This window comes from Canis lupus, chromosome 14, assembly GCF_003254725.2.
Source record: "Canis lupus dingo isolate Sandy chromosome 14, ASM325472v2, whole genome shotgun sequence".
Taxonomy (NCBI): domain Eukaryota; kingdom Metazoa; phylum Chordata; class Mammalia; order Carnivora; family Canidae; genus Canis; species Canis lupus.
Window position 1 is genome coordinate 20076977 of NC_064256.1, and position 24532 is coordinate 20101508.

At 34.8% G+C, this 24532-nt stretch overlaps 1 protein-coding gene, 1 long non-coding RNA gene and 1 other non-coding gene across 21 annotated transcripts in view; 1 reads left to right on the forward strand and 2 right to left on the reverse strand.

Annotated features, from left to right (window-relative positions):
- The window catches only part of LOC118350592 (uncharacterized), a 28842-nt gene extending 19179 nt beyond the window's left edge, over positions 1–9663 (reverse strand). Inside the window, exons 1-2 of the long non-coding RNA XR_004804656.2 lie at positions 9398–9663; positions 8251–8317 (exon numbers count right to left, since the gene is read on the reverse strand). This is a non-coding gene — a long non-coding RNA (uncharacterized LOC118350592). The remainder of the gene's footprint in view (positions 1–8250; positions 8318–9397) is intronic.
- The window catches only part of PPP1R9A (protein phosphatase 1 regulatory subunit 9A), a 312061-nt gene that overhangs the window by 49507 nt on the left and 238022 nt on the right, over positions 1–24532 (forward strand). The gene's annotated exons all lie outside the window — the stretch shown is intronic.
- Positions 8837–8943, reverse strand: LOC112675145 (U6 spliceosomal RNA). The gene has a single exon (XR_003145777.1). It is a non-coding gene; the product is annotated as a U6 spliceosomal RNA (small nuclear RNA).

A 24532-nucleotide genomic window follows, 5' to 3' on the forward strand; every position in this document is an offset into this window, starting at 1 on the left:
TTTTTTTTTAAGATTTTATTTAAAAAAAATAAAGATTTTATTTATTTATGAGAGACAGAGAGAGGCAGAAACACAGGCAGAGGGAGAAGCAGGCTCCATGGAAGGAGCCTGACACGAGACTCGATCCCAGGTCTCCAGGATCACACCCTGGGCTGCAGGCGGTGTGAAGGTGGCGCTAAACCGCTGAGCCACCTCGGCTGCCCCCTAGTTTTTTTTTCTTTTTTTTAAAGAATTTATTTATTTATTCCTGAGAGAGAGAGAGAGAGAGAGAGGCAGAGACACAGGCAGAGGGAGAAGCAGGCTTCATGCAAGGAGCCCAATGTGGGACTCGATCCCGGGTCTCCAGGATCAGGCCCTGGGCTGAAGGCAGTACTAAAATGCTGAGCCACCTGGGCTGCCCTCAAATTCCTAGTTTTACCTTTGGCATGTAAATTCAGCTTGTATTAAGTCATATTATTGTTGTTCCAGGTCTGTCAAATTTGAACAATTTAAAGGTTTTGAATGATACTTAGTCACATTTACAAACTTAAATACCTTAAGCCATTTATAACTCTATGTAAAATTTATTATATTTGACTTAAATATTTTTCTGAGAACAGCATAGTTCCTATACATATCTCACAGGTTAAAATAATAAGTATGGTGACTCTAGGGGCATCTGGGTGCCTCAGTGATTGAGCATCTGCCTTTGGCTCAGGTCATGATCCTGGAGTCCTGGGATAGAGTCCCGCTTCAGGCTCCCCAAAGGGAGCCTGCTTTTTCCTCTGCCTATGTCTCTGCCTCTCTCTCTGTGTCTCTCATAAATAAATAAATAAATAAATAAATAAATAAATAAATAAATAATAAATAAAGTGACTCTAAAATTCCCCTAATATGTCAATACTGTGTATATAGAGTTAGGTAGAAATACTTAGAATCATTGATCTAAATCAGTTACTCAATTTTGTCTTTTGGTTGGAATTATAAGTCTGGCCTATCACCATAATAGACCAAATTCTCTTAAAAGTTACGGGTCTTTAAAATGTAATTGAACTTATTATTATATAATAGTAATGAAAGGTGTTTGATTCTCCCAAATATTTTTTACATTTAATTATAAATCTCTTTAGGATTATGTTATCCCAAGTAGTTTTCTCAACTTTTGAGACCGTGTGAGGAATTTGAACAAGATGCTTATCAGATTTATGTCATTTCATTTCATAGATACACTAAACTTTATTTATAGGTAACAGGGAGGTACTAAGTTAGTTCCTTCTTAACCATACAGCCCACATCCCTAATCTCATGTAGAGAATGTAGTCTGTAATACTTTGGATTTTGTATTTCTTTGGCTCATAAGATAATTAAATATCTTTCCCCTGAACTTTAAAGAACTTTGAAATTGATGGAATTAACTAACTTTTTTTTTAATGTTCTTTATGTCTGGCTGGAGCACAAAAATCTTACTGATATTAAAAATATCTGATAGAATGCTGGCATTCTCTTCTATTCTACAGATACTAAATAAAAATAATCAGTGAACTCTGTTCACTCTGTCTCTTGACCCTTCTTCAAGGATTTGGGTATGTCTTCTGTACTATGGAGAAAGAAAAGAAAGTGCTCTCAAAAGGTACCCTGTTGCTAATTCTATGATATCTTTATGTTATAAATGATAGCATCTATTCCTTTAGGTTTAGGTCAAAATAAAATGAAGAGAAAATTCTGAAGTCCCTTTAGAAAGTAGGGGAAGATAAAAGAAATAACACTTCAGTCTTGTATTTTGCCAGGCATTTTACATTTCTTATCTGACTTAAATTTATTTCATTCTTACCATATACCTGTCAGGGAGGTGTTATTAGTTCCTCATAAAGTATCTTTGCTTATAGATAAAGAGATAGTGGTTCAGTGACAGTAACAACTTGCCAGAGCTCATAAAACTATTAAATGGTGGAGCCAGACTTTGAGTCTAGATCTGTTTGTTTCCAGATCTCTTTCCCTGCCTTGTCAGAAGATAAATGAAAATAAAATGGAGATTGTATTCATGTAAAAATGTTACTTCTGGTTGAAGTGTCCTCATATTTTCTTGCTTTCCCTGCCAATATATTTAGTAGAAAAGCAAAGTTTAGTGCATTTCCTGAATTACCTGTTGAGTTCTGTAGATTCACTTGTTGACAGGGAAAGATGCATGTTCTGGCATCCATTTACAGGGTTCCATAGCTTTTTCACTATGTACATTTTTGATAGAGGGGAGAGTTGAGTAGTGATATGATACAGCTAGTCTGGCTAAATTCATTACCTTTCCATCTCTGATTTGTTCTTTTCTCCTTCCTCTGCTATAGAAGAAGGAAATAAAAACTGACCCGTAAAGTGACAGACTTGCCCATTAAGGGTATTCAGATATGCTACCTCAAAGTGCTACCCCACTTTGGTATGAGGGTTATTTTGAGCTGAAGGAAATTCAGTCAGCAGATGCCGGAAGAATTTTCTGTCCTCCCCTTACCTGCCTAAAAGCAGGGCATGAATTTCCTTCATAAAGGTATCCATCATCCTGTCCTGTGGGAAAGAAAGAGAGTGACTCTTTCTTACTAGATTTGGGGAGTTGGCACTGAGGTGAGTCTGCATAAATAAACTTTATTAAAATAGCTCTTCCGTTAGTTTCCCCCATATATTGTGTAGTCACTCAGAATTCATTGTCCTGTGAAGAAAAGGGGATTTACCCTTTTCTTTTAAAAAATGTTATATAAGCCCCTGAGTCTAACTACTTCTGTGTTTTACTTCTTTTCTGTGACCTCCCGTGCACCTAAGATATTAATAAAAATTGTATGCCTTGTCTCCTGCTAATCTCTTTTGTTAATTTAATTTACAGGCTAATCATTTCTGAGCTGAAGAGAGTAGAAGAAAAGGTTTTTTTTTTTTCTCCTCAACACCTACAAGGGAAACTCAAGTCTTATGAAGGATAGTTTCTTTTTCATATAACTGGGTTATCTTTTAGCTGTATCAAATATTATGCTTTTCAAAGTGGTATTGTGACTAATAAATATTAGCTATTATTCTGATTACCCAGTGGGTTGGGTAGGACAGCTTATTCCTATTTTATTAATAAATAAATTTTAAAAATGAATAACCAAAGTCACTTACCTCAGGCTAATTCAGAGTAGAAAAATCTATAAACTTTTAAACGAAATGGAAGACTATGAGGTTCCTTATAAATATAAAATTAGATTTAGAGGAGTCCCAGCAGTCCTTTCACATAGGAAATTGGAGCATCTAAGCAGTTAAGGTTAATTTTAGAAATGACTGGTGCCCCCTTTGCAAAAACTACTCAGAAATATTTGTACCCACTGTGGTAGCAAATAGTGCCAAATTTGGATGTAAATGGCTTCTTAGGCAGCAAATTACTATTTAAAGTTTGAGTTAAAGTATTTGGAAAATGTTTTCCCTAGCCCTTTAACACACTCTAATTTTACTTGTGATTTGAGGATATATCCTAGAACAGATTTTTATTGATACAACCAATGTATTTGGGCAGAGCCTGACAATCAGCATGTCTGAGGATGCTCATTTTGCGTTAATTTATGAATTTATTTTGATTATTACAGAAATATCTGAATGTTCATTATGTGCCTCATATGTATCTTGTAATAGATATATTGAATCTACTTTTTGAATCTTCAGTGAATTTTAGGATGCAAACTTAATTTAGATTCAAATGAATTTCCTGGGGTTCATTGCAGCCTAATGAATTCCCTACTCTTAAACTAATCAACTATCAGGAGTGTTAGAAGGCATTCTCCCAGAATTTCCCCCTCACTCCTTTTTCTTACAGTCCACCTGGGTATCCAACCTTTATATAGAGTGAGTTTAAAAAAAATACTCGTTGACATCCAGTTCATTTTCCTATTCTTCCGTGCATATTTCTGTGCAATTCGTTGTTCCTAAAATGTATAAATCACAAAAAATGTGCTACTGCTCAGATATCTGTTAAAATTTCAGTAGAGACTGTTAACTCTAGTAGCTTAGCTGTTCTTAGATTTTTAAAGAAATCTTTGATAAAATAAGATTGTTTGATATTATTATACTGAGTTATCAGATGAAACCAGTGGGTTTCATCTGATAAAAATGATTTAAAAAAAAAGCCACTCAACATTTTTACAAATATTCAAAAAGAGTTTTACCCCAATGTTTGGGGATTTATGATACATGACCCTATATTGGATTTCTTTAACCTCTTCCTCATAAGAGAACCTCGCTTTTCTGTTTAAAGAAATGTAGAAGTTACTCCTTATAAGGAGAAGATCTAGAGTTCTGTTTATAAGCATGTTGTATTAAAAACAAAACCCTGAAGTTGAAAATTCAGATAAATTCAGCTAGTGAAATTACCTTGATTAAAAAATACATTGAAATCATGCAAATGGGTTCTGAAGAATAAATATACCTTCAATGCAATGAAATCCACCTTAAGTTTAGGCTTGATCTTGGGAGTCTGAGTGACTACGGTGTCATTGACTTGAGTATAACGGGACTAAGTATATTCCCACTGGAGCCAAGCTAGCATATTAACACAGGTTCTTTGAATTTCTGTATCTGTGAGTTTCCATTTATGCAGAAGACTTGCCACAGAATAATTCATAGTACCTCTCTGAGAAAGAAATTTTCTTTTCTGGATTTACTTCATCTTCATATATGCTTTCTCAGTGAAACAATTTGCTTTTGAATATAGGAAGGGGTAGCATTTAACATTCCAAATAGAAATCACTTAAATATAGCAAAAATCTCTATTCAGGATGCTTTGAGGAGTCAAGCAGGGATCCCTGGGTGGCGCAGCGGTTTGGCGCCTGCCTTTGGCCCAGGGCGCGATCCTGGAGACCCGGGATCGAATCCCACATCGGGCTTCCAGTGCATGGAGCCTGCTTCTCCCTCTGCCTATGTCTCTGCCTCTCTCTCTTTCTCTCTCTGTGACTATCATAAATAAATAAAAATTAAAAAAAAATAAAAAAAAAAGGAGTCAAGCATTCAGGTTTATAGATCACGTAGCCTTTATGTAGACAACTAATTCTCCAAATATCAAAATAAAATAAATAGGAAAGAATTTTGAATGTAGTGTTTTTGTACACATGCAATGTAAACATGACATTTTAGACTTTTGAAATGAATTTCAGGTTTACTAATTATACAACACTTCACCTGTATTGGGGAAGCATGGAATGAAAATCTGTGAATGAGAATTTCCAAATTCTAATATGCCAGATAAATCAGTTAGCAATTATAGGTATTATATTTATAATAGTTTCATTGAGTTAAAAATTCACATACCATGAAATTGTTTCTAGTATATTCACAGAATTGCTCAACCATCACCACAAGCAATTTTAGAAATGTTCATGACTCCGAAAAGGAATACTATACCCAAGTGACTCCTCTTGCCCCTATCACCCCATCCCTAGGCAACTTCTGATCTATTTCTGTGTCTCAGTTTCCTGTTATACACATTTTATAGAATCATAGGATATGCAATTTTGTGTCTGGCTTCTTTCACTTAATAAAATGTTTTCAAGGTTTATTCATGTTGTAGTTTGCATTAATACTGTATTCCTTTCTATGGCCAAATAATATTCCCTTCTGTGGATATACCATATTTATTTATCCATTCATCAGTTGATGGCCATTTGTGGTTCTTTTACCTTCTTGGCTATTATGAATAATGCTGCATATGTTTTTGTAGGGACATAGGTTTTTGTTTCTTTTGGATTTTTTCCCAGAAGTGTATTTGAAAATGTTAATTTTACATTGTTAAAAGTAAATAGATTTCTAATGAACTGACATAAGGAAAGATCTTTGAGTAGTGGAAATGGGTTTTTTAATCTTGGCTCTAGCATTGAAACTTTTTGTATCTCTAATTTCTTATATGGCAGGTGAGTGTTAGACCAAAAGATTTCTGTCCATTTAGACTATAAGAGGTGTGTGTGTGTTTTCATTTGGCAAATATTTGCAAAGTATCTATTCTGTGGCAGATTTGTACCAAGACTTGGAGATAGTGCATCTTCAGAGGAGCTCAGAGGCTAGTAGGAAGGTGAGGAGGAGGGGCAAAAAGGGTAGAATTCTTAAGTCAACAGATGGAAGCCAGTGTTGGGCATGTCGGGAGAGTGGTAATCACTGAACACTGGTAGACCAGTGAGCAGTGGTACCTCACGCATTGTGGGCCACGATGTAAGTGAAGGGGTATCTGGGAAAATGTCTTGGTGAAGATGATGCTTAAGCAACCCTCAGGAAGTCAGACAACTGGATTATTGGATAAAGGGCATTTTATAACAGAAGTTGCTTGGTAATCATTTTGTTCTTAAAATTTTAGCTAAATCAGTTGTTAAAGTTGACCAAGCAGAAAAAGACTGCAACACTTTTTTTTCCTTACTACTCATTGCAGAAGAATGTAAAACAAGCTGATTAAGCTTAAAAATAACTCAACTCTTACTTGAACTATTCTAGTCACTTTATTTTATTTTTTTATTTTTTATTTATTTATTTTTTTAAGATGGGATGTTCCCATTTTTATTTTATTTTTTTAAAGATTTATTTATTTATTCATGAAAGACATAGAGAGAGAGAGAGAGAGAGAGGCAGAGACACAGGAGGAGGGAGAAGCAGGCTCCATGCCGGGGGCCTGACGTGGGACTTGATCCTGGGAGACTCGATCCTGGGACTTGATCCTGGGACTCCAGTATTAGGCAGGCGCTAAACCACTGAGCCACCCAGGGATCCCCTATTCTAGTCACTTTATAAACTATTTGGGATCAGCCTGTGAGAATTCAATTTTTTTTCAAGAAGAAATTAAATTTTATTTGTTTAATAAACATTTAATTTTTTCATAAATACCTCAGAAGGAAATGCCTGGGAATGGTGTTGGCTGAGGGTCTCTTGATGAGAAAGCCTCAGAATGGAGTTGTTTGGGCTAGGGATGTAGATCTGTGTACCACATAAGTATGGCCAGCTTCAACTTGGGCATGGGTGGGGTGGTGGTTATGAGCTTGAGTCTCGGCTACAAGTCCCATCAAGATCTCCAGGAGATCTGCCAGGAGAAGCCTTTTTTGCCCCCCTGTAACTTCAAGGTGTGCAATGTTTTGATTTGATACTTTTTATATTGCAGTATGATTACCACTCGGGCATTAGCTAACACATTCATTATGTCCTGTAATTATCCTTTCTTTCTTGTTGTTAGTGTGTTTAAGATCTAGTGTCTTAGCAACTTTGAGGAATATGATAATAATATTGTTAAATGTAATCACAATGTGTGCATTAGAACTCCGGAACTTACCTTCTTACTGGAGGTTTATACCATTGACCAATCTCTCTATAATTCCTCCACCCCTCTGCACTGTTTCTGTGAATTTGACTTTGTTTGCTTCCACATATAAATGATACCATGCAGTATGTGCCTTTCTCTGTCAAACTTACCTGAGTTTTCCTAATGTCCTTAAAGTCCATTTGTGTTGTCACAAATGGTGGGATTTCCTTCTTTCTTATGGCTAAATAATATTCCATTGTGTCTGTGTGTGTGTGTGTGTCACAGTTTTATCCATTCATCCACTGAGGATGGTTAGGTTGTTTTCATATTCTGGCTGTTGTGAATAATGCTGTGGTAAACGTGAAAATGCAGATAACTCTTCCAGACCCTGTTTTTATTTACTTTGAATATAAGTGGGAAGTGGGACTGATGGATCATATGGAGTTCTATTTGTAATTGTTTGAGGAACCTCCATATTGTTTTCCATTTTGGCTGCACCAGTTTCCAACAGTGCACAAGGGTTTCTTTTTCCACATCCTCACCAACACTGGTTATCTCCTGTCTTTTTAAGGATAGCCAGTCTCACAGGTGTGAGTGATAACTTCCTTGTTGTTTTGATTTGCATTTCCCTGATGATTGGTGATACTGAGCACCTTTTCATGTGCCTGTTGGCCATTTGTATGTCCTTTTTGGAGAAATGTCTATTCAAATACTTTGGCCATTTTAAAATTGGATTTTTGGGGGGAGGTTACTTGGTTGTATGAGTTATTTAGATAATTTGGATGTTAACACTTACCAGAATATGGTTTGCAAATATTTTCTCCCATTCTGTAGGTTGTCCTTTCGTGTTGTAGATTGTTTCCTTTGCTGTGCAGAAGGTTTTTTAGTTTGATGTAGTCCCACTTACTGATTTTTGCTTTTGTTGTGAGAATACACAGTTTTCTACTCATTTTGTATAAGCAGGTGAAGTGTATGCAACTTTGGAATCTTACCTTTGTGGTAATTTGTAGTAATCATGGTGATGTTCCCATAGGAGTATTTGCAAGTGATTGTGGGTCACTGGAGAAACAAACAACAACCAAAAAAAGGTGAGCTGAGAGTTGTTTTAACTTGTAGGAGCAACAATCTAGTTGAAATATAAAAATCTTTGCTAGTGCTATTAAAAAGGGAAATACGACGGAGTTTGTCTATAAATTGAAATTTTCAGGTTTTTAAAATTGATCAGGTTATAAGTATTCTTTCTACTCCTGTCAGTTTCTTTGTGTTTTATAACCATCATTTCCTTTAAAACTTGGTTTAAAGCTCTGCCTTGAAGGAAGTCTTCAATCATGAAAAACTCCCCTTATGTTATTTTCCCCTAGCATACTGATCTACAGTTTATTACCTAGTTTATAGTCTCATAATGTATTGATTTAAAATAAAAGTGCAGAGATATATCTGCCCAGACCAGTGATAGAGGCACACATAGAAGGTGTCTGTGGGACATGAAGGCAACACTTACTTTAATTTTTAATTTTTATTTATTTATTTATTTTTTAAAGATTTTACTTATTTATTAATGAGAGACAGAGAGAGAGAGAAAATATGGAATGCTTCATGAATTTGTGTGTCATCCTTGCGCAGGGGCCATGCTAATCTTCTCTGTATCGTTCCAATTTTAGTATATGTGCTGCCGAAGCGAGCACAACACTTACTTTTAATTCATAAATGCACCTATCTGTATTTTCATATGTCCTTGTTTTTGTACATATTATTTCAAGGTCTTGTTATTATAATTAGGCAGTTTGTCTCTTCCAAGTTTTAGTTCCAAATCTGTACGTGGGTAAGATTCATACTGACCTCAGCTTTCATGATTTATTACATCGATGCAAATCAAACATAGAACAAAGAGAAGGGAAACAACCTTTTATAGATGAAGCAACAACTTCTGCTGTTAAGATATTTTTTTTTTTCCTACAAATGTGACAAGCTGCTCATTCTCTGGCAATGACCTCTACCTTGGCCCTACTCAGCTAGCATGATGGCTCTTTGTGCAAATATTTTCTCAACCTTCAATTTGTCACAAGTAGCTGGGCATTATCCCATGAATAATAGATCTATGATTTTTCTAGCATTAGCAGAGTGGCCTGGGATACTAACTTGTTCCAGCTGTGTTTCCTGGATTTGGTTTTTCTTCTCAGGAACTGGTCTTGCTGCGCAGGAAGAAAATGAATGGCCAGTTAAATAGATTGCAGTAGGTGTGTACTAGCTTGGCTCTGAGAAAGATTAATCTGAAGATAGATTGAGAGCACTTGAAATACTTTAGGCTTTTGATGATCTGAATGTTGTAGGTCACCATATCATGAGGTCAGGTGGCTGCAGTGTTACCAACAGAAAGACTGAATCTTAGAGAGACTTGCCAAAAAGTTGCTCCATTCTGAATATAATACACACTTTGATTCCAAGTTCCATGCTCTTTCCAATCCATTGTAGTGTATAAAGACCAATGAAGTAAATAGATTTTTAATGGTGAAAAAATAACTACTTCCTGAACAGAATAATTAAAAAAGAAGAGTAGAAATTACTACATTTCCTTAACGTTTCAGTTATTTAGAACAATGCTGAGAGTTCAGTTCCTTCACTTTTTTGTTTTAGGAGATGTTTGTTGCTTTACTTAAATGCTGTGAAAACAAGGAACCACCACAAAATAGAGTAAAAATATATCTATTGCATCATAAAAATAATGTATGTGTTTATGTATTTTTGTTATTGCTGTCTGCTAAGATATTTTCTGCCTTAGATTATCAATGCCTGTAGTTAAAAGGGCCAGACTGTTGATTTAATCTAATGATGTTGAGTCTTATATTGTGTATTGAAAGAAATATAGAAGTTTAGATTGGTAGAATGAGAGGAGATCTTTCTGAGAAGTGTAACTTGAATAAAATCATGTTTTGGGGAGTGCTGGAGTTAATTGATTTAGTGTAGTTGATGAGTCCTTTATTCTAGCCCTCAGATTTGGACATAATGGAAGGGATAATAAAGACCACTATTGCCTGTTGTTGAGTAAGGGAGGGATTTAAAAAAAAATGCTTTAGGAAGATTGTTAAGAGCAAATGGAAGGCTAGGAGGACATCTGAAAGCAATTGCAATGTGTTGTGTTGAGAGCCATGAAGGAGTTTGGGACTTAAGCTTTGCCTTGACAAATACAAAGAGAGGAGTGGATATTGGGGAGTTCAGTTATCAGTGGTGGAGTATGTCAGACTAAGATAAGTACAGTCGTTGAAGTAGGAATTCGCATTTTGAGTCTGGATTTGTGATTGGAGTAGAGGGCTCATGGGGGATAAGAGAGATAGGTTGGGATCAACCAGACTATAGGAGGTCTCAAAAATTAGGAAGATGAGTTTTAATTGTGGTGCGTAAGTCAAGACAACTTATAGAGCAGGGAAAACAGAAATGGTGTTTGAGAAATTTCAATTTGAGCAATTGTTGACACATTTAGGTTTTAGGTTCTTAAAGTCTGGCAGCAATAGGATTTGCAAGAGGAAGGATGTGATACTAGATGAACTGAATGAGTTAAGGATGAATCTACTCTAGAGGTTCTCAAACTTGAATGTGCATAAGAATCACTTGAGGAGCTTGCTAAACATTTCCAGATAACACCTTTTGAGGTTCTGATTTTAGAAGGATGGGTGGAGGGGGGCAGAAATCTGCATTTTTTTATAGGTACTCTAGGTAATTGTGATGTAAATGGAACACAAAAGTTTCCAATTAGAGATACCTGGATAATCTTAGACTAAAAAAACGGAAATTAGGGGAGTAATTCTAATTCTGCGTGGCAGATGGTGAGTTTGGTTTTGGACAAATTGAGTGTGGTATTTATATGCTACAGTGAGTTTGATGGCAGGACATCCAAGTGGAAAGAGCTGTCCTGTAAAAATAGGTCCTTGCTTTGGACAGAGTGTGTTGTCTGGCTGTGAGAGTGGATGGTGTATCCAGAGGTAAGAGTTGGAGAAAATAATGACCTTTTCTTCTGATTAATTTACCTTAGATACACCAGGGCACTGATGGATCTCCTTAGTTAAGTCATTTTAGCATAGCTTCATTCTCCTTTTTCCTCTAAAAGGACACTGACATTTCTTGTTTCATTTTCTTAATTCCTGGGGAATATACAGAAATGTCTTTGGCAGAGTCATGCTGGTCTTGACATAGCTAACAGCCTTTTTAACCACTGTAGACAGCTGTTTTAGCTATTCAGTTGAGACACATTAAAGTAATTCATAAATAAATAAAGCACTGTTAATAATTATAGTACTAATCTGTGACAATATGCCAGTGACTTATTTGGCTCTATGCCCTCTACCTCCTTACCTATTTTGGTGTCGGCATTGGTATTGTTTTGTTAATAAGTATCTGGGATATCCTCGTTTATGAATAGTTCTTTTTTTTTTTATGAATAGTTCTTGATCCATATTTTTTAAGACCCTCAGAAAATTTTTCAGATAATTTTAGTTCATTTCAAAAATTAATTCTAACTTCTTTTAATTTGGAAAACAAATACTGTGTTGCACTGTTTAAAAGTGTCTGGGGTATATAAATTGCTCTGGTCTCTAAATCAATTAAGTAGTGACATAGTACTTCCATCCCTAAGTTGATATGAACCTATGGGATAAAGGAAATTTAGTTTAGTCCATTCATAGAAGAAAAAAGTAGCCTGGTAGCTTGAAGCCCTTCTTTTGGCTTTGCTATAGATTTTATAAAATGTTAAGCAAGCTAATTCACCTCTGGACAAGCTGGGGGTCTTTGAAATGGCAATATCTGAGCAGAAGAGGCCTAATACGAAGTGACTTACTCTTAAACATACTCAGAAATATGCCATGGGCCAAATTGAATCCCATGAAACCTAACCTATATGCAGATAGTTTCCAGCATGTGAGCCAATTGTGTTTCAAAAGTTTATGTGTAAGGCAGCTGTTTGGAACTCAGAACAAAATTTTTTTCCCTCTTACTGAAACAGTATAAAAAGTATTGGCTGTGTTCCCAGGCCAGCTCACAAATCTTTTTAACCCCAGATGTACCTTAAGTTTTAACTCTACAGTTCAGTTTTATTTTAAGGTAATAGAAGTGGGTTTTTTGTTGTTGTTGTTGCTGTTGTTTGTTTGTTTGTTTTTGCTTCTGTGGGAAAATATACCCCAAATCAATTTGAAAGAAATAGGTTATCTTTGCTTAGCTGGGTTAAGAGTCTTCTCAGAAGATGTCACTCGTTAATTTGGGAACCAGTAATTTATTAAGTGTACACTTGTAGATAGCTATCCTCTCCATTATAAAGATGCATTTGTAGATTATTCATTCCCTTGTTGATTACTGTTTCAGAAAGATGTTTTCAATTTCTCACTTTTCTCTTTATCTACTTTATTTCCTTTCTCAAGTCTTCTCTCCCCAAATGTGGTTAAGTGCATGTTCGTAAGTCAGGGGTTTCCTGTAACAAGATTTGGCGATGAAGTATCTAGTCTTTCTGTATTTTGTAACCAGAATTAATTAATAGGTTCAGTCACTTTCTGTCTTAAGTATGATGGAAATCTTGTTTGGGAAATTGTCTGTTATCTGGCAAGGATGGTGATGGTTGGTGTTGTCCGGGGCAAAAAAGCTGAAATACCTACTAAATTATTAATGACTTAAAATTATGTGGAATATTATTATAGTATTGCTAATTATATTGGGTTTTAATGATTGGAACTTTGGTGAGCCATGCATAATAAATTATTTCTATTATGATTAACATGTTTTATTCTTAATCCATATTTTGTTTTGACTGGTCATAATTGGTGAATATATATATTCATTCAATGAAAGGTGTTCTATGAAACAGTGATTAAAGCTCTTTTACATTCAGCCTTAAGGAATGATTTATTTTGATAGGATTGCTGTTGTTTTGACTGCAATTGGGGATCTGGAACCTCTTATTTAATTATTCTTTACACATATATTTATTGAGTGTGTCAAGTTCTTGTCTAAGTACTGAGGATATTGCACTGACCAAACAGATACGGTTCCTTCCCATACGTATCTTATGTTCTTGCTGGGAGTACAGTGAGAAAACAATAACTAGTAAGTAAATATATAGTGTGTCTGGACATATTGTGAAGGTGAATCCCACTTGAGTAATAGATTGATTGTGGTGTAGGAGAATCAAGGGTATCTTCAGCAGAGATTTTGGCTTAAGCAACCCGAAGTATGTATTGCCTTTCCTTACTTTGAGGAATACAGCAGGAGATGGGGGCTTGGAAATACTGGTGTGAATCAAGAATATGGTATATATATTATTTGAGGTAAGCATTGAATTGCTTAACCTGTTAAGCATTGAAATTGAGAAATTCAGTAGATAGTTCAGGGGAGAAGTGGGCTGAAGATAGAAATTTGGCAGTTATCACTAAAGAGTGGATGTAAAAAAAGAGGTCCAGAGTTTTGGAGTTGGAAAGACTCCAAATTGAGGGATTGAGCAGATAAGAAATCAGCACAGAAGACAAAGAGGAGCAGCCAGTGAACTTCAAGTAGGACCAAGATGGTTGTTACCAAGTTAAAAAATTTTTCAAGGATAAGGGAATGATGAATTCTGTTAAATGTTGAGTATAGTTCAACTAATATGAGAACTGACCATTTGAGCATCACTGAGGACATTGGTGGACTTCTGACAAGTCCTTTTCATGTAAGGTAGAGACAGAAGCCTGAGTGAGGTGGATTTAGGACAGAATTTAAAGGAGAGAAATGAAAGCCAGGTACACAGACAGCCAAGAGTGAATTCCAAAGGGCACAGTGGCAGCATTTCAGGAACTGAGGAAGGATGGAGGATGGGACAAAATCAGAGAATAGAGAGTGCATTATGGGGATGAGAGACCAGGTGGTGAAGAACAACTTGGGTTCCTTGGGGTTCTTGTAAGGGTGAGTGATGTGGCGTGGAATAAAGGACAAGATGTATTTACCCTGACAGTCTTCCAAGTAGATTGTAATGCAAAGCCAATGAATGTGGAGGGGTAGGAAAGAGTGGGTGTCTGGCCAAGGTCACCTAGACTTCTGAGTTGCAGCCTTAATCTTGGCCAATAAAATGGTTTCTTACAGAACATTTTGCTAGGAAAGTAAAGTTGCTCTAGTTTACCTGAGATTGAATTGTACCAGAAAGCCAAACGATGGCTATAGAGCCAGTATGTTTTATATTTTTTATTCCCCCCCCACCCCCAGCCAGTATGTTTTAAATCAAATTATATTATAAAATAGACAAGAGTTTTGTATGGCACGTAACTGGCTGTTGAAAGAATAAATGCTTGAAAGAATGAATAAATGTTACTGGTTCTATTTTCAGTAAATTTCTTATGGCTTGATAGATAATTTTAGGTATTTACAAATAGTATTTTTCCATACATTTACTCCTTTTCTCAGAAGTTGCTTAAAAATTCTACATTGGCACCTCATTATTTTTTTCTGTCACGGTCTTTTTTATGGGGCTGCACTCATTTTCATTCAGTGAATTTTTGCTGAGTCCTTTTCTCTGAAATAAACATATTTAGAGTGAAATCATGACCCGGAATAAGTATTCTGAGTACTGTTTCAACTTTCCCGTTGAATTCAAGAATTTCTAGAAATTCTAGACTAATTAATTTTTCAGTATTCATTTAGTTTAGATGTTCAGAGTAGGGCTTCCTCTAAAGCATCAAAAGTTTTAATAACAGAATTTGAACTTACATTGTTTATGGAGTGTTCTGGCAAATTCTGCACATTCTGAAAAAATGATTCTTTCACTATTAGAACTGGCTTGTTTGAACAAACTCCTACTATTTCCTAAGTCAAATCTGTCATACATTTGTATTCCACATCAAATTTTTAAAAATTTTGGCCATAAATTTCCTTAATTCCCATTTAATAATGGCCAGGCATAGTCTGTCCTTCTCCATTTGCAAGTCTTTGTAGGGTGCCATGGCCACAAATCAGTGCCACCTCATATGAATTCTGTTGGAGGCCTCTCTATGGGATGTGTGTTTTGAGTGTATCACCCTTGTATTTTTACAGAAGATTATAAGCACTGATGTTAAATGCTATTCAGCAAATGGATGCAAAGGGTTGACAGTAATTTTAGGTTACTTAAAGATAACGTAGTCTTAAATTTTTTTTTTTTTTAAGAAAGCTGTTTTCTGTTGACTTGTAGTTACTTGTAATCTGTTATTATTAAGGTCACCTCGTGGAAGATTTCCAAATACTCATTGGACCATGAATAGTTATTACCTCTTAGATGTCCACAGAGGAGATAAGATATGAGATTCTTTGGTGTCCAGGATGGAGGAGTTAGGGTCATTACTCAGTTTTTTTTGGAAATGCTAACTGTGCAGCTAGATCTTCCATATCCTGATAGCCAGTTAATTTAATATAGTGGAAGTCACATTCTAGCTTGATGTTATGTAGGCATAACTCTCAATGGTCTAATAACAGGAAGACAATGGTAGGTGTGTATAATTCATACTGGTTGAAATGTAAAAATTATTACCTTTTGGCTTTGGAATACCTTTTAGTACATACCTGTGAATGCTGAAGTATTAGATCTGAAAATTAATACTTATGAAGAACCACTGGTGTAATTGTTTAGATGAATGTTTTTCAAAAAATTTGACCACAAAATCCTAACTCGTATTAAGAATTCATTCTGCAGAGGTACCTGGGTGGTTCAGTGGTTAAGTATCTGCCTTTGGCTTAGGTTGTGACCCTGGGCTCCTGGGATGGGGTCTCGCATCTGGCTCCCTGCAGGGAACCTGCTTCTCCCTCTGCCTGTGTCTCTGCCTCTCTCTCTCTCTCTATGTCTCTCGTAAATAAATAAATTAAATCTTAAAAAAAAAAAAAGAATTCATTCTGTATTCTAACCTGGTATACCATCTCACACATTTCTGTGAGTGTATATGTATGTTATATGTAAGTATGCAGGTGTTTATGTGCATATTTGTGTTAACAATTATTTATAATATATAATAAATGATATATATAAATTTCATGAAATACTTGATCTTTGCATCATATAGTACATTAGAATATTTTCATTTCAATCAGTTTTTGAAAAAATGTACATGAAGTAAATTGATTTCATAACCCATTACTGAGTCACTGACTGGCTACTAGAATAATCCTGGCCTCGCTGATCTCCAGGGTGCCCCGCAACTAAACAAACTAAGAATGTTTGTTTCTGGTTCCTATGAGAAAGGTGGTAAAAGTATTGAATGTTCCCTTGAAGTTTACTGATCCTAAAGAAAGTAATCTTCATCATCAGATAATTTAAGAAATGTTTATGACTTAGGGCCCCTGGATGTCTAAGTCATTTAAATGGACTACTCTTGGTTTCTGCTCAGGTCATTATCTTAAGGTGGTGAGATTGACCCTGGCATTGGGCTCCATGCTCGGCAGGGAGCCTGCTTGAGATTCTCTTTCTTCCTTTCCTGCTGTCTCTGCTTGCCCTCTCCCTGTCTCTCTTTCTAAAATGAATAAATAAATCTAAAAAAAAAATGTTTATGTCAGAGTCATTTATTCTTACAGCTAATCTCTACTGAGTGGCAACTGTGTGTCAGGCTATTATTTGAAAATACCAAACAGAAAAGAAAATTATCTGTCATACAAAGCAAGAAAATGCCCAAAAGAAAATTATCTTTAAGAAAAATTTTTTTAAAAAATTGTGCATTAGATCTCCTGCCTAAGAGGGCATATGGAGAGGAGGGTACCCTACCTGACAAACAGGATCGGATACCTGGGGCCAAACCTATGCTTCCAGCTACCATCTTCCTTCTCCCATGACACATAAATAAGGTGATTAGAACTATGAGGAAGCAACTGTCTTCCTTTGCCATGGAGCTGTGAGAGAGAATCATGGAAGATGGTTGCTTGCTCATAATATCCTCATCTTAGGTAGTTTCCCATGGTTAACATGTTCATAACATATATGTACATATGTGTATATATTCTAATGTAAAAATTTTTCTGCTTTTAATATTTTCACACTAGTAACCATGTTTTCAGAGCAGTCATGAAGAAAGATTGGGATTGTTGCAAATTCTAGCTATTTAAAGGAGAGCTTCTTATGATGAGAATGTTTCCCCACATTCCTTTCCTTCTGTATATGAAATGGAATCATAAAATTTTCATATTTTCCAGTTTAATTCTACTAGCTTTAAATGTATATAAAAAAGTTTTGAGAAAAATGACATTAAAGATGATTTGGCAGATGGGAGGAGGGGAAGGGATAGCCCTTTTCAGGTTTTCAATGGAAGAGGGACTATAGAATTTTTTAAAGGTATGGAAACTGACTTGAGGTCAGTAGTTAGAAAATACAATGGGGCAAATTTTGATGGATAGAGAGGAAACTTATAGCCTTTTTTTTGTTGAATAATATGGGATATGTTAGATAGGTTCTTTCAAGTTTGTGCCCTAGCTTTACCACTACTGTTACTTTCTTTTTAATTAAGCCTATAGTTCCATTGCTCAAGTTCTAGAGGACCTGGTCTGTTTTCTCTCCCTTCTAATATTTCATGCACACTCACCTGATTTCATGGTCTATTACAATAAAATCTGTCATTAATTTAATCCACAGATGGATTAAAATACTGATATTTAGAGGGGAGATTCATAAGTCTGTCTTTTATATAGAATGTATACTTCTTAAAAGCTGATACTTCTACAACCTAAGTGCCCATTAATAGATTAATTGGTAAAGAAGATACGGTGTATATACACACACACACACACCTAATGGACTATTGAAAGGAATAAAAAAAGCCATAAAGAAGGACATCTTGCCATTCATGACAATACTGGTGGACCTAGAGGGCACCATGCTAAGTGAAATAAGACAGAGAAAGACAAATACTTTATGATTCATTTATATGTGGAATCTAAAAAACAAAACAAATGAATACACATATGCAAACAAAAGAACAGAACAAACTTACAAATACAAACTGGTGGTTGCTAGAAGGGAGGGGGTAGGAGGATGGCTGAAATAGGTGAAGGAGGTTAAGAGGTACAGGCTTCCAGCTGTAAAATAAATAAATCATGGGGATGAAAAGTACAGCATAGGGCATATAGTCAGTAATACTGTAATAACATTGTATAGTGACAAGTGACAAGTGGCAACTATACTTATGGTGAGCATTGCATAATGTATAGACTTGTTGAGTCACTGTGTTGTACTTCCGAAACTAATATGACATTGTGGGTCAACTATACTTCGATTTGAAAAAAATTGATGCTTCCTGTTGTAGAAAATTCTGATTTGTCTTTCTAGAAATTGCACTGGCTTATATAAAATCTTTAATGCTCTAAAAGTGTCAGGCACTTTCCAACCAAGTGTAAGATGATTAAGTAGGGCTTGAGTTTTGAGCATTGGCTTTTGGCTTAGAAGCCGTTTACTTGACTGGCTATCACTTGGTTCACCTTCCTTTTAACCTTGAATTATAATAATCTCCATGAACAGTCTGGTTCCTTGGTGACCTCAAACTGAGAGGCTAGTGAGATTTAGTGGTATAAGGAAAATATCTGTAATCAGATAGAAATTGATAAAATATCAACCAGAAAACAATACCATGTAGTTGACAAAGTAAGGAATATTTATCTTTTGAAAAAAATTTTTTTAAGCCTTGGCTGTGCCTCTGCAGTTTATGTTAAATAGCTCATTTTATTCAACAGAACAAGAGGATTTAAAACTGTTTAAAAGAAGGAGAATTGTAAATTCAGTGAAACTACTAAAATAGTTGAGGAATTTGAAATCAAATCTTATTAAGAAAATCATAGCTATAGAAAAAATAATACTCTTTTTACATTAAGTATGACAGCAGGAGAAGAGATATTTTCTCCAGTAAAAATCAAGACATGTTCATATCCTTTGAGCTAATATAGTTCTCCTTCTTATAGTGTATGTCAAAAATCCAAAAAGAGAATATTCTTTGTAGCATTATTTATACTAGCCTTATTTATATGTGTGAACACATATGTTTTACCCTTATGTATGTATCCTTATCTTAAAGTGTAACATTTTAAGTATGTGTCCTAAATGCTATATTCTATAATCATTAAAAGAGATATGTATGAAATTACCATAGCAACATGGGTCATATAAGAATGTTTACACAATAGAATTTATACCACTTGTGTATGAACCATTTTTAAATTCTCAAACAACGCCTTACCTTTTGAAAACATTTTTAGAATAACTTTTCCCTTTTGATCTATTTGCTACCTTTTTACCAATTGCTCCTTATTAGATAACTGTGTATTGTTACTCATCGTGCTAGCTTTATTCTTATAAAATATTAATTGGCCCTTGAAGTACAGCTCTCTTACATTCTAAACTATTTAATATTTTAGCTTAAAGGTGAGAAAACACATCCTTTCGTGTATAAGTTTTAGCTCGTTGGATTTAAAAAATAGCTAACACAGTAAATACTTCTTTTGGGTCAGAGGTTCATTACCCTGGACACTTATGGGCAAGAAGCCTAGGAATTTGTCATCTGTGTTTCCAGATGGGAAAGTCTTACCTTCTGATATTTGGTCTTCATTACAACTGAAACATCAGAAAATTTTGTTAGAAGCAGATGTTGGGAATGTGTAGATATAACCCAAATGTGTATATTGAAACTCTGGAGGAAATAGCTCACTTAAAACAAACAAACAAACAAACAAACAAACAAACACAAATCAAGAATATTTGAAGTCCCTTTATAATTTGATTATAGAACTTTCATATCTTCTCATATTCCAGTATTTATTTTAGATGTTTGTAATTTAACTTTTTAAGAAGAAGCTTACCTAGTGTCTAAAAAATTGCTGGATAAGAGGCCACTTCAGCAGTTTTGTAAGTTTTTTTTTTTAATGTTTCCAAATGGTGTGTATTTAAGTAATTAGTGAGTTGGAGAGATGAACAACTTCCAGCAGATCTGATTAGATTAGAAAACCACGCTAAATAATACCTATTGAATATAAAAACAGGATTTGAGTATCTGAATTATGTGGATAATTATTTGTTACATTTTCTTAACTTTTGTTGAAAACAGTGGAAAAGTGAAATGAGAAACTTCTATCTTATAAAAAAATGAGGGGGAGAGGAGAAAGGTGAACAGATAGAACACAGGATTTTTAGGGCAGTGAAAATACTCTGTGATACAATGGATCTGTGAGATTATATGTTTGCCCAGATCCACAGAGCATACACCAAGAATAAATAAGGTGAACTATGGACTCCAGGCGATTATGATGTGCCACTGTAGGTTCATTCTTGGTAACAAATTATGACTGTGATGAATGATGTTGATAATGGGGGAAGGCATGCATTTATGGGGGCAAGGGATCTATGGTAATCTAAACACCATCCTCTCAATTTTGTTGTAAACCTAAAACTGCTTTTTGAAAAAAGACTTTAAAAAATGAAAATAAGAAATTGTGAATCAAAATATATGTTGAGAGGAAACCATTCTTTAGGTGTAAAGTAGAATAGATGTAACTCAAAACCATGTACTTTTCCTTATCCTAACACCTTGGATTGATTGACATTCTGTCTCTCCACCTCCACCTCCTTGGGTGGTGGTGGTGGTGGTGGTGGTGGTGGTGGTGGTGGTGGTGGTGTATTAACCTGCATTTCTCATGTTGCATAACTCCTGATTTAGCCAGATATTTTCAGTGCTTAGCTGTTCAGTACTTTTAAATTTGCATTACATCTTTCAGGTTATTTACTTCTTTATAAAACTAATGATTATACATGGTGATCCCTTTGACTTTACAAGGGAAGAGAATTAAGATAAATATAATTAACCCCCAAACAATGGTTTATCTCAGTTTTAGGAATCTTTTAGTCCAGGGTTTTCAAATTTTAGCTTACTTTGGAATCATTAGAATACTTGTTAGAAAAGATTGCTGGCCCTTATTCCCAGATTTTCTCATTTAGTAGGTGTAAATGTGGTCTAGAATGCACATTTCTGGCAATTTTTCAGGTGATGCTGCCTGCTGCTGATCCGGGTACCACTCTGAAAAAGACCACTGGATTAGCATATGGACTATACAACTCATTACTAAAGTTTCAAAAAAAAGGTCAAATCATCACTTTCATAGGATGTACAACCATGAATTTTATACATCTTGAACACTTACTAAAACATTATTTAAATAATAATTAAGAGGGAACCAGGCAGATGTCATAACCAATTTAAAGGTGAAATCGAAGAAATTAAGATTTCTTTGATGTAAGGGAATATTGAAATGAATTTACAGATGGACAGGAAATTGGCCTTTTCTGTTTGGAAAAGTCAGCCACTGGACAGAATGTCTGTAGACAAAAATAATTTACATTGCTCTAAGTTACCTATGACAATCAGTTGTCTACAACTTACTTGGAGTTGTAAAATAGCTCAAGGCAGGGTGTGCAAGGCAGGGTGTGCACCACAAAGTCCATTTTTTCCATTGGAACACACAGTATTCTTTTTTTCATTCCCAATTTCCTTAGGATGGTTTACTGTAAATATGCTTTTAAGGTAGTGCTCACCCTTTTAACAAACCATCCAGGTGATTCTGATGGACTCTAAAATTTGAGAAGCATTATTTGCTATAACAGAGATCTAGTATACCCATAACACTTATTTACTAAATCACATGTTTTCTCCCATCATACAAATTATTTTGTATGTAACCAATTTATTATTTGAAAAATGTAGGTCAGGTTGCTCCCATTAGCTGAAAATTTTAACTTGTTTATTGACTGTAAAGGAATTTAACGTTCATCTTTGTAATCAAGTTGTTACGAAGTTTTTAAACATAAATAGGAAAAGTCTGTGTTTTGATCTGTTATAAAATGTGCTTCATAAAGCATTTGATTAATCAAAATATTAAAAATTATAGTTCAGATTCTTTTAGTAGGTTGTATCTTAAGTCAGCCTTTTAATATGTAATAAAATGTGCCTCATAATTCTAAAATGACCAGTCATTTTAAGAGTCCAGGCAGTGTAATATAAAGAGCACTGGATTTAGGAGGTCAAGCATGGTCTCTTCACCTTTTGTAGCTAGTAAGTTATAGAACTTTCAATTTATGATGGTGGTGGGAACGTTAAGATAAATGTATCAGGGCTCTTGTGATGATGGCGCTCGCCTTTTGGACCTCTGTTTTCTAAATAGAAAATTGAGTTGATAGATCCAAGTAAGACCCATAGTCTTCTTAACACTAACATTGTGTGATACTTTGGATATTGCACAGTGGAAATCATTAAATATGTGCTAAGTTGTAGTTTACCATTTGGTCTTTCTCATTTTTCCTCTGCTTTTCAAAGCCTGACTGGTTATAATTTCTTTTTAAATAGCTTTGCTAAGGTATAGTTAACATCCAATAAGCATACATGTTTAAAGTATCCCTATGTAGTAAGTTTGAACATAAGGTATATACCTATGAGATCATCACAGCAATGAAGATAATGAACATATTACATCCAGAAGTTTATTTTGAGTCTCTTTGTAATCTTCCTCCCACTTCAGGCAAATACTGAGATTCTTTCTGCCATTTTGGACTAGTTTGTATTTTCTAGAATTTTATGTTAATGGAATTGCATAGTTTGTACTCTTTTTTTTGTATGCCTTTTTGTTCAGCATACTTATCCATGTTGTGCACTAATCAGTTCTTCATTTTTCTTTTTAAATTGCTGAGTAAGATTCTATTTTATGTTACTCTACAATTCATTTATCCATTCACCTGATAATGGACATAGGGATCGTTTTCATTTCAAGGTATTGCAAATAGGGTTGCTATGAAACCCTATGTATGTATACAAGTTTTTGTTTAAACATACACTTTTCTTTTGGGTAAATATCTGGGCATGGGTTGTGATCAGATTATATGGTAGATGTATGTTTAACTTTTTAGGAAAGTGCCAGACTACCTTCCAAAATGCTTGTACCACTTTGCATTTCTACTAACAGGGTATGAAAATTCCACTTCTTTTACTTTTGCACCAACACTTGATGTGGTCAGTCTTCGTAATTTTAGTTATTCTCATATGTAATAGAATGTTGTTATGGTTTTAATTTGAATTTCCCTAATGACTAATGATGTTGTGCACCCTTTAATATGTTTTTTTCATGTCATTCATATATCTCATTTTGCAAATGTGATGATGTATTTTCCTAATTCTTACTATTAAGTTCTAAAAGTTTTCTTTTAAAATATATTCTGGATACAAGTCCTTTATCAGGTACATGCAATACTTGCTCACAGTTTGTGGCTTGTCCTTTTATTTTCTTAATAGTGTCTTAATAGAAGCTTTTAATTTTGAAGTCCAGGTAAGCATTTTTTTCTTTTATGAATCACCTTTTGGTATCATATTAAAGAAATCTTTGGTTAACCCAAGGTCACAAAAATATTCTCATATATTTTCTTTTTGATTTTTACAGTTTTTGGTATTGCTTTTAGGTGCATATTGCATGCTGTGAAGTTAATCTTGTATATGCTGTGAGATATGGATCAAAGTTCTTTTCTTTTCATATGGATATCCAGTTGTTTCTCTACCTTTTGTTGAAAAGACTACCCTTTTGCTAGTGAATTGCCTTTGTCAAATGTCAGTTGTCTCTGTGTGTGTGTGTGTGTGTGTGTGTGTGTAGTTTTATTTCTGGATACTGTTCTGTACCACTGATTTGTCTTGTGTTGATTCCATACCACATTGTATTGATTACTGTAGCTTTATAAGAACTCTTAAAAGAGTCTCAGAAGGAATTAGACTTCTAACATCTTTTCTAAAGTTGTTTGGCCGTGGTAGGTACATTACACTTCCACATGAATTTTAGAACTAGCTTGTCAATTTCTACAAAAGAGACTACTTCTATTTTGATTTTAATTATTTGAATCTATGGATCAGTTTCGGGGGAATTGAAATTTCATGATACTGAGTTTTCATGAACAAGGTGTAGTTCTCCAATTATGTAGGTCTTTAGTTTTTCTGAGCAGTGTTTAGTTGTTTTCAGTGTACATTCTTGCAGATCTTTTGCAGATTTATCCCTAAATATTTCCTATTTGTACTTAACTTTTTGACCATTCGGTACAGTTATAATGATGAATTCATATCCTTATCTATCATTTCTAAAATTTGTGTCAGTTCTAGATTGTTTTCTGTTGATTGACTTTTCTCAGCATTATGGTTCAAATTTTCATGCTTTTGCATTTCTATAATCTTTGTTTAACAGACATTATTAGGTGCTAGATATTTTTGTATTCTTATAAATATTCTTGAGGGTTTTTTCTGGGATGTG